General features: G+C 36.9%; 1 long non-coding RNA gene across 1 annotated transcript; it reads right to left on the bottom strand.

Moving 5' to 3' along the window:
• Positions 1 to 1425: 1425 nt before the first annotated feature.
• Positions 1426 to 17062, bottom strand: LOC122231797. The gene is made up of 6 exons (XR_006209044.1): positions 16992 to 17062; positions 13817 to 13878; positions 11863 to 12019; positions 10054 to 10155; positions 9602 to 9705; positions 1426 to 1643 (listed from the first exon to the last, which is right to left on the bottom strand). It is a non-coding gene; the product is annotated as an uncharacterized LOC122231797 (long non-coding RNA).
• Positions 17063 to 17627: the final 565 nt, after the last annotated feature.

Here is a 17627-nt window from a genome sequence, read left to right as displayed (position 1 = left end):
TAAATACCATCTAGAGATGTATTAATTACTTGAAGGCTTTGCGGTCATAATTTGTTGCTTTGGTGAACCTAGAAATGAGTTAACTCTGAACAAGGGGCAAGAGAGGAAGAAAGCTTTGAGCTAAGAGTAAAGGTACCTGAGGGAGATGGGATCCTGGCTGGACTCCAGGGTCAACTTTTGAAATCAGGTACACAGTGTCAGTGGACTGTGTTTCCCCAGCTGTAAAATGAGGATTCCAAACTAGAGCACTCTCTGGGGTTTCTCCTAGTGTTATGTCTATGTTTGAAAGACTTTATCCAAAGTAGCAGATTCAACCATTCAAAAGGGTCTACAACATGAATCCCCTGATAAAAGATTATAAAAATGTCAATTCTTGAACTACTCAATGTCTCTGATTTACCTTGAGGCATTTAAAAAATATATACATGTATGTGCAGCGAGGTGAAGCTTATATTTTCTTTCCTTGCTTTTTATACTCAGGGCTGCCCCATCCATAGAGCTATGGAGAGTCCACTGTAACTCACTGAAGTCAGATAGGGAGGGCCACTTGTGATCAGCACTTAGAAAACCAAATCTGACTGATGGGGGCCATTCTGAGTGGGATGGTGGGGCTCCTTCCATCTCTTGTTTAATTGAGTTTGCATATTTGGAAGCCCATTGATAGGCTAAGTGGAAATATGATTCTATCCCTCAAAAGAAAACTGTTAATGATATGCTACGTGAACCTGTTTTCTTTTTCTGCTCGGCAATTTGTATAGGCTCGCTCCTTATTTGTCTCTTGATAACCTCATCAATCTCAGCCATGCCCTCCTGACCACAGTGCCTGATTGCAGTAATTCCATTTTGGGGGGGCTTTTAGGAGGACTTGGCTTTTGCATTTAGCTAGAGCTGCACGAAGGAGTGATCGTTTCTTCCCGAGAGTGAGCGCCGAGATCATATTATGCTTGCCTTGATTTCTTTGTAAAGGCTGCCTATAGAATTTCATATTGATTTTAAGCTGGAGCTGTTTCATTTTTAACTCCTTTGGAAGCTAGGAATCCAGTTATGTTAGCCTCTCCTCCCTGTCATTCGAACAGGCATTGGATACCTGCTTTTTGCAAGCTTTACTCCTCTACTCCATGGTAGCTCTTTCAATATAGAACTTGTTGCCTTTACTCTTTTACGTTGTTGTTTTGTTTGAAAAATCCAGACCCGTGTAGTGCACAGTTGCAAGGCTAAGATGATATTAAAAAATAATATGCAAATGAGAAAGCAAAGAAGATTGCTCTTTTTGCTGAGGATTCGCAGAGGCACTGGCAGCCTTACATTGTTCCAGAGAGGGTTCTGAAGAAGTGAGGTTTGCCAAGTAATATGAAGCAAGGCCCAGTTGTCAGTTGAACAGTGAAAGATGGCTACAGGTGTGACTTATTGAAAGCATACCTTCATTTCAATGTTTATCAACTGGCTGTCCTCCAGAAACTCAATTTGGTGTCATTTGGCAACAAGTCTGACCCGAAGCAATGCAGACTCGTAAGTGGTACCAACACTAAGAGCACGATCATTTCGTGATGCCTGGGAACTTACAAAGCCTTTCAAATCCTTTGTCTCGTTTGTTCTTCACGATGGCCTTGTTACATAGGCAGGGTAGATATTAATATGTCATTCTGGAGACAAGGAAACAGAGACGAAGAAAGCACAGGTTAGTCAATCAACAAATACATGGCAGATAGCCCTGGGGCTGCAATTTCAGGTTACTAACACCAAACTTCTTGCTCTTAACCTGAAGAAAGGTCAGCGAAAATATAACTTGCATGGTCTCTGCATTGCCTTTAGATTCGCAATTCCTTATTTATTTCCTTGTCTTTGTACCTTCAGGGTGTGCTTTTGGATTTATCTCCAGCACAGCAGAGTTACTTTTACCACAAAGGAGAATGACAGAAATCAAGGTCTCCATGTTAAGCATATTATTCTTAACTGCTTAGAGAATTTTCCCACTGGATTGCCCTATTGTATTTTAAATTTTATTTTAGCTCTATTTTCTCATCTGTAATGTGAAGGGGTTGGGCTCTGTTCCTCTCATTCTATGGTACAGTGATTAGGAGAACGCAGGGTGAAAAAAGAATCAGCTGCAAGTGAATACGATTATCATGGAATCACAAGTACCATGCATTATGCATGTTTTAAAACTGGATATAGTATTTATATTCTAAAGTGTTTCCTTATGAATTACTTCATCCTTCAGTGTGCTGTTTAGTCATCCTGCAAACATAATCCTTTCACAAATCCAAATCAATGTGTTTGTCCTCCGTATAGGATACTTAAAATTTTCAAAATGTGTTTATGTCCAAAGACAAAATGTTTAGTTTTATAGAATTCTCTCCGTTGTTAGAGGGCTTTGTAAGGTTGACTCTAAATATCCACTAAAATACTTCCATTTTCCCCTTAGTCATGACTTTAGCGAGTGCTTAAGCGTTAGGAATCATCTTAAATTTCGTGATTCCATCTCCTTTATTTAATGCCTCGCTGCTATCTTTAAAACCAAGCCGTGTACTCAGCTTTCAAGAACAGATGAGGTTTGACAAGACTTATGTTGGATTCAATCATTTTTCTTATAAAAATATTTCAAATTTTAAAGGAGGCAAATATCCATTTCGTGCTTTCATAATTGCCCTTACTGCATACAGCTAGACTGATGGCAGAAATCTGTTAAACTAATTATTTCTTAGCTGTGAGAACTAGAGGAACTTAAAATATTTAGACTTGAATAAAATAAGATTCGTAAAATCTGCTCTTTTAAAACCCTTGGATAAACACTGACTTGAAAGACTCTTGGGTTACATGTCTGGGTTTCATACATGGACTTTGGAAAACAGCAACATCAATGTCGATAAAACAACAACCACAACACAAAGCCCATGAAAATACACTTAAGTAGCAACACTTTCTCTTTTTTTTCTTGAAATTTAATTTTTTTAATGCTATTGGTAGATTTCCAGTGATAAGCTCGTAATTTGACCTTTCATCTTCTCGTTTCTTTATGAGTTTAAATAAGCAGCAACACAAATTGTGAGGAAACTTAGGGCTTAATTTCTTTTTTTAATTTCTACCATATCATGTACGGAAGTACAAACCCAGGCTATCTGATTCTTTTTCAACTTTTGCTCATGATTTCACCAAAGAATTTATTTGTTGCAAGGGCTATTAGACTATTTTTTCTTCTTAATGTGTACACTGACTTTTTCCCCCCCAGCGTTTTTGACATGATGGGTTTTATTCCCTTACGTTCGATTCTAAGGTAGGTATGGCCCAAACTGGTGAACAGCAAACATATTCCCTTAGTAAAATCCATAGTCATTGTCACATCTGTGCACGACCATGGCTGTGAAACCCCAAAGCAGACAAAACTCAGCACTTTTTCTAAGAAATACCCTGCAATATGCAGCTCTGTCCTATTAAATGGCTTGAAGAGGTCCATATGTTCCTCCACCAACCTGGGTCACCTTCTGCACACATTGCCTGTGATTCCTGGTTTCAGATTGAACTGTTACTAACTCTCAGTGTGCTGAGCTTTGCTTTGAGTCTTAGAGTTTATTCATATGGAAACTCCGGAGATATGAACTGAAATAAAAATACTATGTTCAAAGAGTTGCCTGAAAGTTGAAAGCACCCAGCCTCGCGCAGCTGCAGCCATTGTGATTCTATGACCAGAGCTTCTTGGAGGCTTACCCTCAGCGAAGTCATTAACAAAGTAATTGCTCCAAATTTTTATAGGCACTTCAACTGGTGATGATAGAGCATGGTTTAATTTTTCTAGTCTTCTCCCTTGTATCTAAGATTTATTTTCTGTGGGGCTTGCTCCAGTACCATCAGAGGAAAAGGACAAAATACAGGAAGACCGGGTCCCAGCTCCAGAGTATTTATTCTGACTCAGATGTTTCTGATAGAGAATCTTCGAGTGGACATAAGAGTAGCCAGCCATGTGGGAACACATATCGATGACTTGGTTGGTAGTACTTCCCCGCTGAGTGCCAAGCTACAGAGGCACTCCCAATCAATTCCCACACAGCTACAGTTTGGTGAACTATTCCAAAAGAAAAGAGCACCGCACTGGGGGCTGTGAGATCCAGAAATATCGGAGGAGGGTCTGAAGAAAGCAAATCTCCAAACAAAGCAGAGATACAGAGCTTTAGCTACACCTAAAGAGACGATGTGGCAAAAATAAGGAAGAAATAAGCTAAACAAAATATGTGTGAATGTGTTTGTGTATGTAGAATAGATGTGATAAAAACATTGTTGTTTTGTTTCATTGTTGTGTGTTTGTTAGTAGTAACATAGATAGGGGATTGTATTGTGTGCTAAGGACCAGATACCTGCCATTGAATCAAATGAAATGGAATAAGCAAATGAAGTCCTTTAAATAACCCCCAAATACTGAACAAAAAGTGAGAATATAATGTACATAATATCCATTATTTTTTAATGATTTTTGTTGTAATAACATCGCAATTATCGTTTGGAAACTGACTGAAAATATTGGTTGCTGTGTTCTGTGATCCATTTCTGTAGCCTTGAGATTGTCCTGTGAGAGTCTTTTCTCTTTCTATGTGTGTGGTTATATATGTATTTTATGCTTATATATATGCATATGTATTATATAAAATTAACTTACTTGAAACTCAGTATAAGATATTGAATATGCATATATACACCATATACATATATATGTATCTATACCATTTATGATCTGATAAATGAGAACTCCTGGAGAATAAAAAAAAAGTCTGAAGAGAAATTTTAAATTTTAAAAGATTTTTATATTGAGTTTAAAAACTAAGTTAATAGAACATTCATTTTTAAAAAATGAAAATGAAACATATTCGATTTTCATCTAGTTTGAAATACTTACATTGATTAAAATGGAGACGTTTCACTCTTAAAATGACTTTAAACTCAATATAAAGTAATTTTAAAAGCAATTTTCCGGCAGAAAACTAAAAGAGCCTGCCTTTTGTCACTGAGTTTTACTTCAGTAATCTAAAAATATGTATTTGTTTAAAACGCCATAATATTTTCTTGATGCTATGTTCTAGCTATTAGGTTGGGAAAGAGTAACCAACTGACTTAAGTAGAAATGTACATTAGGCTGAATAGTAAAAGGTACTAATTCCTATCATAAGCATCATGGAATAGAGAATCAAGATCAATGGACAAAAAATGGCCATATTTAACAAAAGCAAAAATGTAGGCATCTATTTTTTGTAGGTTTCACAGGACATGAAAGAGAAGATATGTATGGAACGAAAATTGCAGAGCTGAAGTTCTAAAAGGAAAATGAGTTGTTTACAATATGGTGAAATCTTTCCCAAAAGTGTCATGGGCAATTCGTTTTCAAAGGTAACCCAGACACAAGTAAGGAGACTGAACAAATTCACTGCACATAAACTAGAATTCAAATATACATTCATTTTTCTTAGACACTTTTGTATTTGGCACTTTTATAAATATGCATTTCTTCTACACATAAAAATCTTTTTAAAATAATAAAATGTGATCATATAGCAACTACAGTTTGACAATTACCTAATTTACATAATCTTGATTTTTATCTTTGGTTCTTTCAAAGAACTGTGAGGTTATTATTCCACTTTGTAGAGGAGAAGTCTGTGTACATAGTGGAAATACTAAAACCAAAACATTCATTTCGATCACTATTTTCCTTGGCACACTTCACTTTTCTGGAATATAGTGCTGCATACACATTATATATTTAATAAATACCTCATGATAGCTTGATTGATCAATTATTTATTTATTTATTTATTTACATTTTATTTATTTTTGATAGACAGAGCACAAGTGGGGGAGGGGCAGAGAGAGACACGGAGACACAGAATCCAGAATCGGAAGCAGGCTCCAGGCTCCGAGCTGTCAGCACAGAGCCCAACGCGGGGCTCAAACCCACAAACGGTGAGATCATGACCTGAACCGAAGTCTGAGGGTTAACCGACTGCGCCTCCCACGCGCCCCGGTTGATCAATTATTATTAACCATGATTCTTGTCCTGGGAGATATTTACAATTGTGTCTAAGAAAACAGAACAAATTTTTCCAACTTTTCACGGGTCAAGCCCAACAATCTTGAGATCAGCAAACCTCACTTCAGATAAAAATCTTTCCTTCCTCTGAACTCCTCCCTATGGCACCCTCCTCAATGCAGTGCAAACAGTCAAGGGCTCACTATCAATCACAAAGGACTCACTGAGTAGCATAATGTGCAAAGTAGCGCTGGACAGAGGCCTGAGTAGAGAAGGAGTTGGCTTTTCTCTACGAGTGATATGTCCATATGAGTTTGAGCAAGTCATATTCTTACTTGCTCTAGAGTTTAGTTTGTCATCTGTACAGTGGAAGTGTTTGACAGGTTAATTCTAAGATTCCTTCTTTTGAGAGAGAGAGAGAGAGAGAGCACGCTCGTGCATGCAGAAAGAAGGAGACAGAGGATCCGAAGTGGGCTCCACTCTGACAGTCAAGAGCCCAATGTGGGGCTTGAACACCAACTGGGAGATCATGACCTGAGCCAAAGTTAGATGCTTAACTGACTGAGCCACCCAGGCACCCCAATTCTAAGATTCCTTCTAGCTCTGATGGTCTCTGCTCTATTTATGACGTCTTTATTTCTTGAGGTGGGGGTGGGAGGACATTCAGGAAAATAAATTTGGGAGAGTGGAAACCTTCTGAAATATACAGTTTATTAAACTCATTCTAAAAAAGCACACATTCTCTTTTTCTCCTCAACTGTTTTCCTATTTTTAGGTTTATATTTTCAAAATGACACCTTCTGAATAAATAGATGGGGACAATAAAACCAGCTGTAAAAACCACACAGTAAGGTGGCAATAAAATATGAATCATGGTTCCCAGGATCAGTAGCATTGTCAGAATGTACATATCACTGGGTACAACACTAACAACTGTAGTGTTCTTCAGGGGGTAAGGGGAGGCATGTGCGAACTGAGGACTGAGCAGACATTGAGGTAAAAGGGAAGAAATGACATAAAAGATATTCTCCATGTCTCAGAGCCACTCTGGCTCAGAAAACTACCATTTGGAAGAGTTGTAGCTGGATCCAAGTGTGATCCAGCAGGTAAAGAGGGAGCTATGGAATTGTAGGAGGTAGTTTCTGTCTTTGATTCTGTCCTTAACATGATATGTGATGTTAAAGAAGGATATCAATCATATATATATATATATATATACACGCATATATATATACACATATGTGTGTTGTGTATATATATATATATATATGATTCTATATATTAACTTTTCATAGTGAAGTGGGTAAAATAATACTATTTCCCTTAGTTGTATTTTTTTAATAAGACATATTTATAAAAGGTTTTGGTCTCTTTTTCTGCAAGAACACAGTGTAACTAATAAAAAGAACTGTATTCATTTTCTACAATAAATGTTCACGAAATAAAATGAATGGTGTCATGGAGCAATTTGCTAAACTGTATTTTGTAAGTACAAATAGGAATTTTCTGCATCACATACAATTCAGTCTATCGAATTAGGATGAACATTAACCAAAGAGAACACAATACAGGAGCTGTAATTTAATGATCACACTAGACAGCCACCTCCCACATAGCAAGAGGTTATCATAATTATTTACATTTGGGCATAGAAAGAAGACAAAATGTGTCATCTTTTCGTTTGCTGCTTGCATTCAAAAAGGAAATGATCTTCTCTAAAGAGTGCAGTCAGCAAAATGAATTAATTAAAACTCAGCTTTGGTAGTGGAAACAGAAATTTACATCAAATAAAGAATTCCTCTAATTCAGGAAAAGAGGTTCTTTAGAAAAGAGAAAAATCTTAAAAAGACATAAAGGAAGTCATGAGTTTTTGACATATCACTGCAGCCACATATTCAACAGTTAACTCACATGGTAATGGAACTCACTGGAGAACCACACATTCTGAAGGGTCTACGCCTTGTCTCCAGTCTTTCTTTCAACCTCAGAATTTCCAAGGTTTACATTTAGTATAGACACTGTACCCGGACACAGATAGATATTTATTAGAACATGTATTAGAACCAAGGAGGATAAACAGAATGACATTCTGAGTTGACCTAAAATAAGGAACTTTTCCTTTCCAGCTTCTTTTGGATAATCAAACTTCTATTTGATTAGAAACTAGAGTTAGGGATAAAAGATAATTGTAGATAGAGGTGCTTTCCCCAATCTCCTAGTGAAATAACCCTCCTTGATTCCAATCTTTTCTAAACATTGAATTGAGCAGAGTTGAAGAAAAATCATCTTTTGGTAGATGTTCTTCCCCATTGAAGTAGTTTGAAGGATAATGATGTCACTCCATTCTCATAAATATATCCTCATTAGTCTACCAAGGAAGAGTAAGGTCATGATACCCAGCACAGCTGCACGGACTATGGGATCGGGGTGATGAGACTTTCTGGTCTATTTATGAGAAAAGAGTAACAAAAAGGGCCAGGACCTGAACTGGTTAGACAAAATGTCGAGCAGCGTGGAGTATTGTAATGTGCTAGAAAATGGAATATTTCCAAAGATGGTTGATTGAGTGGTTTTCAGAAATAGGGGATTTGGGCAACTAAGGAGGCAGGTGAGAGTCCTGGGAAAATTGTACTTAATTAGAGATCAATTTTACCTACTTCATATCTCTTCCCAGAACTTGCTCTAGGAAACTTTACTTAGTGGTCATTTTTATTTCATATTCTCCGAATACCTGGCATTTGGTTAGATTTAGCAATCTGAAGTTACATATTATCTTATGCAATGCTTCACAAACAGCATCAGAAAGTTGTGTCCCTTTGAAAGTCAAAGATCATATCCAAATTCATATGAGCTATATGAGATAAAGAAACAATTTATCCATAATTTCAACAAGTACTTACTGAGTAACTACAATATGCCACACATACTTGCAGGTGCTGGGGCTACTTTAGAGAACGCTTACAAATATCCCTGACCTCACAGAGTTTACATTCTACTGAAGAAGGAGAGAGACAGTAAGCAAATACGCGTGGAAAATACCTAGAATGTCAAAGGATCATAAGTTTAGAGAAGAAAATAAAACAAGGAGAAAAGATAGAGTTCTTAACCTGGCAGATGGGGTGGAGATGTGCACTTTTCTCTAGAAAGGTCAAGGAAGGCCTTGCTGAAAAGGTGGCTTTTATGCCATATGCGAAGAAGCTCGGGACAGATTTATGTATGGCATTCAAAAGAAGCCTTAAGCTTTTCAATGATCTCATATGAGCTCAAATATCAATGCAACTTACATGAGTTTCATTTAAGTTGATTCTTTACCTCTATCAATGTAGATTCACTCTCATAAAGTACATATTGCAAAATACAGTCATTTCCCACTGTCCTACATCTTATCTAAGAAAGACCACAAATCTAAAATCTTGTGATATTTATTAGTTGTTTTAAATCTTAACAATTGTCATTTCTCTATGAAAACAGTTACCCCATGAGGAAAAATATAACCTTAGTCCTTTATTGTAATGCAGTGATACATATAGCAGAAAGCATAAAACAGAATTAAGAGACCTGGGTTCTAGTTGTATGGCTCATACACACCTATTAACCTCAGTGTGGAAGTTTCACCTTATTTGGAAGACAGAGCATTGGACGACTTCAACATTTCCAAAAGGGTGTTCCTCAGATCACTGGTGCTGGAGACACTTTGGGAAAAAAAAGCAACTAATGGTCAACTAAGTATGAAAACGTCACTTATCACACAGACTCTAATTGGAGAGTCCAGTGCAGGTTAAAGGATCTGAGGAGGTACAGAATAAAAGAAGCCCATTGAACCACAAACTTCATTTAAGTCTAAATCTTAATCTAAATCAACAGACCTGCAAAAAGTTCAGATAAATCATAAAGGCTCATGTTTCCTACAATTTGGAGATAGTGTTTTGTTCTTTTCTATGATGTTAGTGCCATCCTATCAATAGAGATGGGCTAAGTTATAATGAGTTTAACAACTATGGAAAATATCAAGGGTTTAAGACAAAGAAGTTATTTCCTACTCATGCAGCATGTTCACTGGGGATTGGCTTCAGCCTCTCTTCCGTGTTCTTACTGCAGTCCACCGTGGGCAAAGCCGTCACAGTCTAGGGCATCACCAGTTGCTGTGGCAGGAGGAAAGAGAGCCCAGTGTGACCTAATTTTAAGATGTAGTTGGAAGTATATGTTTCACATGTACTTGGAAAGAGTACAGATATTTGGCGAAAGAACTAATGACTCCATATTTACCTCCTGAAGCAATTTCACAGTTAAACTAAATCTAATGGAAGGTGGTGGCTTTGATGTCGTTGGATGCCGGATTTTGTTGTATTCCAATCAAGAGCATTGGATTTTTTTCTTACAGCCAATAAGATTACTTGTGGAAAAAATGTATCCTTCTGAGACCTGTTTTCAAGTTCTTTTAGGGTAGCTTCAGAATAGCCTTTTTTCCTAGGGCTAATTTAGCCTGACTTCTTTTTTTTTTAATTAAAAAATTTTTTTAATGTTTTTATTTATTTTTAAGACAGAGAGAGACAGAGCATGAGCAGGGGAGGGACAGAGAGAGGGGGAGACACAGAATTTGAAGCAGGCTCCAGGCTCTGAGCTGTCAGCACAGAGCTCGCCATGGGGCTCGAACTCAACGGACTGTGAGATCATGACCTGAGCTGAAGTCAGACGTTTAACCGACTGAGTCACCCAGGCGCCCCTAACTTTTTTTTAATGCTTATTTATTATTGAGAGAGAGAGACAGAGCATGAGTGGGGGAGGGGCAGAGAGAGAGAGGGAGATACAAAATCTGAAGAAGGTTCCAGGCTCTGAGCTGTCAGCATGGAGCCTGACATGGGGCTCGAACTCATGAGCCGCGAGATCATGACCTGTAGCCTCACTTCTAAGGTATAACCCTTAGGTGGCCTCTATTGAATGTTCTGAGTATTTCAGGAGAACACTCTACTCTGGCTAACGGGAATTTCAACAGTTCTGGACTAGTGTAAACTCAGGAAATTATTCATTTTCTAGCTGCCCAAAAATTGTTCTCAGAAGTTGTTCTTGCCTTGTCTCTTGGAGCCTCACTCTATGCATACTAAGTTTTGTGTTATGCTAAAGAGTCAGAAAGATTGCTCTGCACATTTTTTGGAGCCCTTTTGCTGCATAACTCCCTCCTGCAAATGCCTTGCAAATTCTAGTGCCCTCTTCGCTCAGAGGCCCTCTTCGCTCAGAGAGGCCTCCAGGCTCTATTTGGGTTTCCTTTTGCTGTGCTACAGCATAGAAATCTCTAGGCAGAGAGCCTAAGAAATTGTAGGTCTTATTTCTTTTGTTTCCTTTCTCTCAGGGATCACAGTGCTGTTCTGTCTATTGTTTAAAGTATGAAAATAGTTGTTTCCTATATTTTTGCCCAGTTTTCTAGTTGTTTATGGCAGGAGGTTAATTCAAAATCCTGCTATTCCCTTATGGCTAGAAACTCATGCCTCCTAAATCTAAATTTAGCTCCTGTTTTAGAAACACTGTTTTTCAGCATGGCAGAGCACCATGTCTTGGAGGTCAAAAAAATGGATTTTTTGTTTTTTCCTGGGAGAAAAGAAAGCTATAAACGTGATAAACTCCAATACTATACTTCTATTTCCTGAACTGTAACTCTTGCAACCAATAGGAAAAGTATATATTGACCTAAGCAATTGTCAAGATATGTAAGCAAAAAGGCTATTTCTAAGACAACCAACCTATGTATTCCTCAAGGATTAAGACACAGTAAAAATATTCTAGATCTTGTAAATACTTACTTTGAAGCGATGCAAAAGTAAAATATATTGTCAAGGAAGTAGTATGAATTTAACCTGGAAATAAATTGAGTGACCGGATGAATGGAGGGTGACAAGAAAAGATGAGGTGTTGCATCTTTTCGTAAAGGACGGTGTTACTCCTTTAGCATCGAAGGCACTGAAGGGTTGGTTTTAAACATACAGATGGAGTGACAGGCTTCTCATAAGAATTCTGGAAAGAATAAGAATAAGGGGGAAAACGAATGAATTATATATAGTAATAATAAAGAATGAATAATGAATCACTCATTGTATAATTTCCATTCACCAAACACTGTTCTATGCACTTTGTATGTGGACCTCATTGATCTTTACAGGTACAACACTATGAGGTGGATATTATAACTCCATTTTATAATTATAGAAACTGAGGTGATAATTATAAATTAGATAAACAAAGATAATAAGGAACTTGACCCATGGTGACACAGCTACTTAGTGGCAGAATCAGGTTGTAAATCTATAGGATGGCTCCAGTGCCCACAATTTTAACCCCAGGGCTGTGCTGGCTCTCTGTACTTGGGACCAAACGTAGACGAGCCCGCCGACACTGAAAGTAAGAACGATTCCTCTGGAAGTTAATTTGTAAATTTAACAACACATGGAGAAGTATGAAAGTCGTGCTCAAGAGGATATCCTTCAAGCCAGCACTACTTGACATACTCTCGTTGAGTGTGTTAACATATCCCTAAAAAAAAAAAGAGCAGAAAAGTCTAAAAAGGAAGATACTGTTCAACCATGAAAGCACTGAATAGCTACATTTGGTGTCAAGAGAAGAGAAGACGATTCCTTGGTTCAAAAGAGCAAGTTGCTATTCTCAGAGGTAGGCATCCCCTTTTATTGCAAAGGTAGATGCCTCAGACCTTCTTGGACTAAATCATTTTTAATTTTTTTTTAAACGTTTATTTATTTTTGAGACAGAGAGAGACAGAGCATGAACAGGGGAGGGGCAGAGAGAGAGGGAGACACAGAATCCGAAACAGGCTCCAGGCTCTGAGCTGTCAGCACAGAGCCCGACGCGGGGCTCGAATTCACGGACCATGAGATCATGACCTGAGCTGAAGGTGGACGCCCAACCGACCAAGCCACCCAGGCGCCCCTTGGGCTAAATCATTAAAAATGAAATCCTATATTTCTATAGTATTAGGATCATGCACACTAAGCAACTTCCTCTTCACGATTATTTTTCAATCTGGTTGCGTGTGTGGAAAGAAGATGCTGGGCAGGGGATGTAAAATATACCTCAATAGAAATTAAATTTTGGGTACCATAATTTAGTTACCTAAAGGATTCAGATATTTAGTTATTTTTAGTCTTCGCTATCTAATACAATGAACTAGTGGTGCCTGGGTAGCTCAGTCGGTTAAGCATCTGACTCTTGGTTTCAGCTCAGGTCATGATCTCACGGTTCGTGGGTTCAAGCCACGATATATTGACTACAACTGCACACTATTCTTTACACTTCTACTCTCCCCACTGTTGCAGCCAAAGGGAAAAGGAGTGTTATTTGGTTGGTCCATTGTTTTTCTAGTGAAGTTATACAGTTTTGAAGATTCGAATGAATATTCAGAATTATCACCATAGGACTAACACTTAGCACTTACCATGAGCCAGACACCATCCTAAGAGCTTTATATTCTTTATCTTATTAAAGCCCTGTGATGTAGATCCTGTTATGAGCCTCATTCTGCAGAAGAGAAAATTGAGGCTGAGTGAAATTTAATACCTTGCCTAAGTTCATGGAGCTAGTGTGGAGATCTGAGCTCTGTCACCTCCAAAGCCTGTGTATGCTCTCTAACCTCTGCTATGCCTTTTTCCAATGCCACCAGAGTCGGAAATGAAAGAAAACAGTATTTCCTATGTTCTGTTAACTCACAATGCTGCAACCAACAATTCCACTTCCCTACTTTATGGTCAGCTATAGTCAGTTCAAGTTTTCCATTCTGCTGGAAGTTCAGTGGTGGCCTACCTCTATTATGTTTCTCCACACATGAGGTGATGACTGATGAATTACTTTTCTTTTCTTTCTTCCTGTGATTTAGATTGTGAAGAAGAATAAAAGGGTTACAATTCCTAGGCCCAAAGTAGAATTTACTGGAAACGAGAATATGTGTAATAATTTCCAAATTGTATTTACGGATACCATTTTGTTCTATTGATTGGAAACCGTACCCGGCACAGGGATTCATACAAAGGAGATAAGAGAGAATGAGAAATTGAAACGCAGCATTGATGGAAGTTTCCTAACGGCAAACAAATGAGAAGGCTGTGCCATCCCAGGGGGAGTGGGGGTGGACCTGATGCCCGAAACAGTGAGAGCTGGGATTGAGTCAACTGCAGTGAATCCCGTAATTACTAAATTAGACTGTTCCATTTCTGGATAATGCATGCTGCATTTTGATCTTGATTTAAAATCCAATTAGTTCAGGATCATCACTCCTGTTAGTTCTAGCTTCTCTCTGGTGGCTTTGAGAATCAGGCAATAGATTAGTACTTGTGTGGGTTCTTTGTAGGCCGTCTTTGAAGACACGGCTTTTTAAAGCTATGGCAACAGGTGTCCTTCCTCCCACTCTTACATATTTTACTGATTACTCTTTTGGTTTATCCTCAAAATTTTTCTTAAGTCACAGTCACCAATGAAATGCTGCATTGGCACACATTTTGGCTTTTCCAATAAATAGTGACAACCAACCATGACATTTATCCTTGAAATTACTGTCTCTTTTTAAATGTTCTGTTTTATTTTCTATGTAGTTCGCCTTTATGGATTTGTGTTATTTTTAATTCTCTTGTTTTTATTTTCAAAATCATTAATCAAATTTTACTTATATTATGAAGAATAGGACCTTCAAGGGAGAACAATGGATTTTAGGTTTGTCAAATATGGGAGACGGAGACTTCTGGAAATGAGTGTTTGATTGTTTTCTGGTGAGAGTGAAAGGGAACTTCAGGCAGCCCAATGACATAGCTTCAGTTTGTTCACATGACTGTATTAGTAAGTAACTAATTAAAGGCAGTGTGAAACAGCTTCAATAGAAAGACCTCAGGATTTACATTTAAACATTTTTTTAATGTTTACTTATTTTTGAGAGAGAGAGAGAGAGAAGAAAGAGAGACAGAGACAGAGACAGAGGTCAAGCAGGGGAGGGGCAGAGAGAGAGGGAGTCACAGAAGCCAAAGCAAGGTCCAGGCTCTGAGCTGTCACAACGCGGGGCTCGGACTCACGAACTGTGAGATCATGACCTGAGTCCAAGTTGGACGCTTAACTGACTGAGCCACCTGGGCGCCCCAACAGGATTTACATTTTAAAGTGTATTAATCTGTGTTTCATGATTATGAAATTATTCTGAATGTAGTTTTGCTTTTTCCTATTGAATACATACAGGAGAACTTCTGGAATGGTGACATAATACATACTTTGAAAATATGTTCTCCATAGCGAAGTGCGAAGAGTTATAGACTACAATAATTTTATACCACAAGAAAGAAAACAGGCATTTTTTTCCTCCATGGGTTTGCTGAAGAAAATGTAAAACATTGATTGAGAGCTACTTGTTAATTCACACTAGGGAACCATGTAGCTTACTTAATTTTGAAAATTACAACGTAAACAAAACCAATGCCATAAAGGAGTTCAAGGGCCCTACATCAAAATAATATTTTGTTCATTTACTTTGACAAGTGTGGTTCATATACTCAAAGTGTTACTTATGATTATATTGCATTTGAATTAACATAGTGCATTTCATCAAAATAATGAAATCTTAGTGATATAATAACTCATGGAGAAAGTTCATCACATTTTTCTGATACAAATATTTTAAACAATTTATACGCATTTATGGGCACATTAATGTTACCCCATGTCTCTCTCTCAGGCTTCCTCTCTCCCTTTCTCACTTTCTCATACGTAAAGGATTAAACTTAGCAATTTTGCTGCCTTTTCATCACCTCATAGATTATAATTAACATTAAACATGATTGTGTTTATGATAATGCATGATAATTCATACATTTCTCTATTCTTAGTCTGCATTTCTTCATATTTTCAAAAGTAGTTACCATAGCTATGGCTGTGTAGCCAATATCATATTGTGACTAATAATTAAACTAAACTAAATCTATTAAAATTATGTTCCTAGTAAGTTACATAGTTTAATACTATGCATCAGCCAAGAAATGGAAAGATGGGATAGTGTAAGAATATTAAGGAAGGCAGAGATGTAGGGTTTCATCATTTAAAACATTCCATTTTTATTAAGCTTACATTTCATAAAATCAGTTAATTTGGTTTCTAGGTTCAACTTTTTCTGTTAATTTTGTATACCTTCAGAGAAAGAATATAGAAACAACATGTTATTGTTATTTAAAAATTATTGTTTTTTAAACTTTATCCTCGTTACCAAAATACTGGAATAGACAGAATAAAAATTAGGTGAGAAATGAAAGCAATTAAAAATTATCTAGAAACAATTAAATGCTATCTATATATAGAAAGCAATACAGATTTATGCATGTTTAGTTATGGTATGGCATACCACGACATTTATTTTAAAGAGGGATTTCTAAAATAAATTATATCAATAATATTTTTTGTGTGTGGATTGATTCAGTTCATAGTCTAAATGACTTAAAAGTTCCCAGTCTTCAAAACATGCTACTTTTGCTTATTAACTAAGAAATAATATAAGTGTCCCACAAATTAATATCATATTAATATCATCATAATATCATTATTAATCAATATCCAACTGAATTATTACTATTAATTAAAAACACTCAATATACATTTTCTTGGTGGGGCATGCTCACACTAACATTTTTTATGAATTTACTGTGTCTAGTTGAGGTATTCTAATACACTTGGGCCTTGGGAGAAGGAACAAGTTGATATGAATGGAAGCTATAAAACTCTTCATGAGGAATAAAGGGGAAATCTCAAAACTCATGCCCTAAGGACAGAAGGTCAGGAGTGTTATTTCAAGCTTCAAAATATACTAGCATTTTATTGAACTATCCCGTTCATCTGCTAAGAAGAAAAATATCAAAATCAGTTTGTCTATTTGAATTTAAAAACAAAATCAAATATCAGAATATAGAAAATTTACTAAGGTAAAAACTTTATATCCCCTCAAAAAACTTACAGAAGTAAACAAGCGGTTTCTCTTTATGATCAGCGATGTTAACATCACTGAAGAAGTCCAATTCTAAGAAGCTTGATTTTAGGCAGAGTTCCATCTGCAAAAGCATCATAATAACTAAAGACATACTAACTTAACTGCTGTTCTGCATGACACTTTATTTTTAGATAACGTCATAAGGATGTGGATTAAGCCCACGAAGCCAAGTTATAACATCTACCATACAACTGAATAGTTTCAGTTTTTAATATACAGACAATTAATATAACATTTATTTCCCCGTTTCTTTTACTTTGTTTTCTATTAGGGGTTAGAAGTGAACATACTTATTTACTTACAAAGTGTTTCTAACAGTTTTTAAGGAAATATCCTTTATATGGCAAACAGAAAAGTGGAAATGTATTTTTCTTTTATAATTGCTTATCAAATCTTTTACTTCCAGTTTATAAGGGATGGCCTAGAACACTTCTCAGATTCCTTATCAAGATTCTTTACTTCTAAAGAAAGAGAAGCAGATTTCATTCATTACTGGCCCAACTTTGCTCTTTTAGGAAGGAAATGAGTAGAATCTTCTGGATTAGTTTATCCATAACGAATGCATGGATATTGCCGGTTTCTACCAGAGAGTCACAAAGATAG

The sequence above is a fragment of the Panthera tigris genome, chromosome A1, assembly GCF_018350195.1.
Source record: "Panthera tigris isolate Pti1 chromosome A1, P.tigris_Pti1_mat1.1, whole genome shotgun sequence".
In the NCBI taxonomy this organism is placed as follows: domain Eukaryota; kingdom Metazoa; phylum Chordata; class Mammalia; order Carnivora; family Felidae; genus Panthera; species Panthera tigris.
This window is presented reverse-complemented; position numbering and strand designations above follow the sequence as displayed.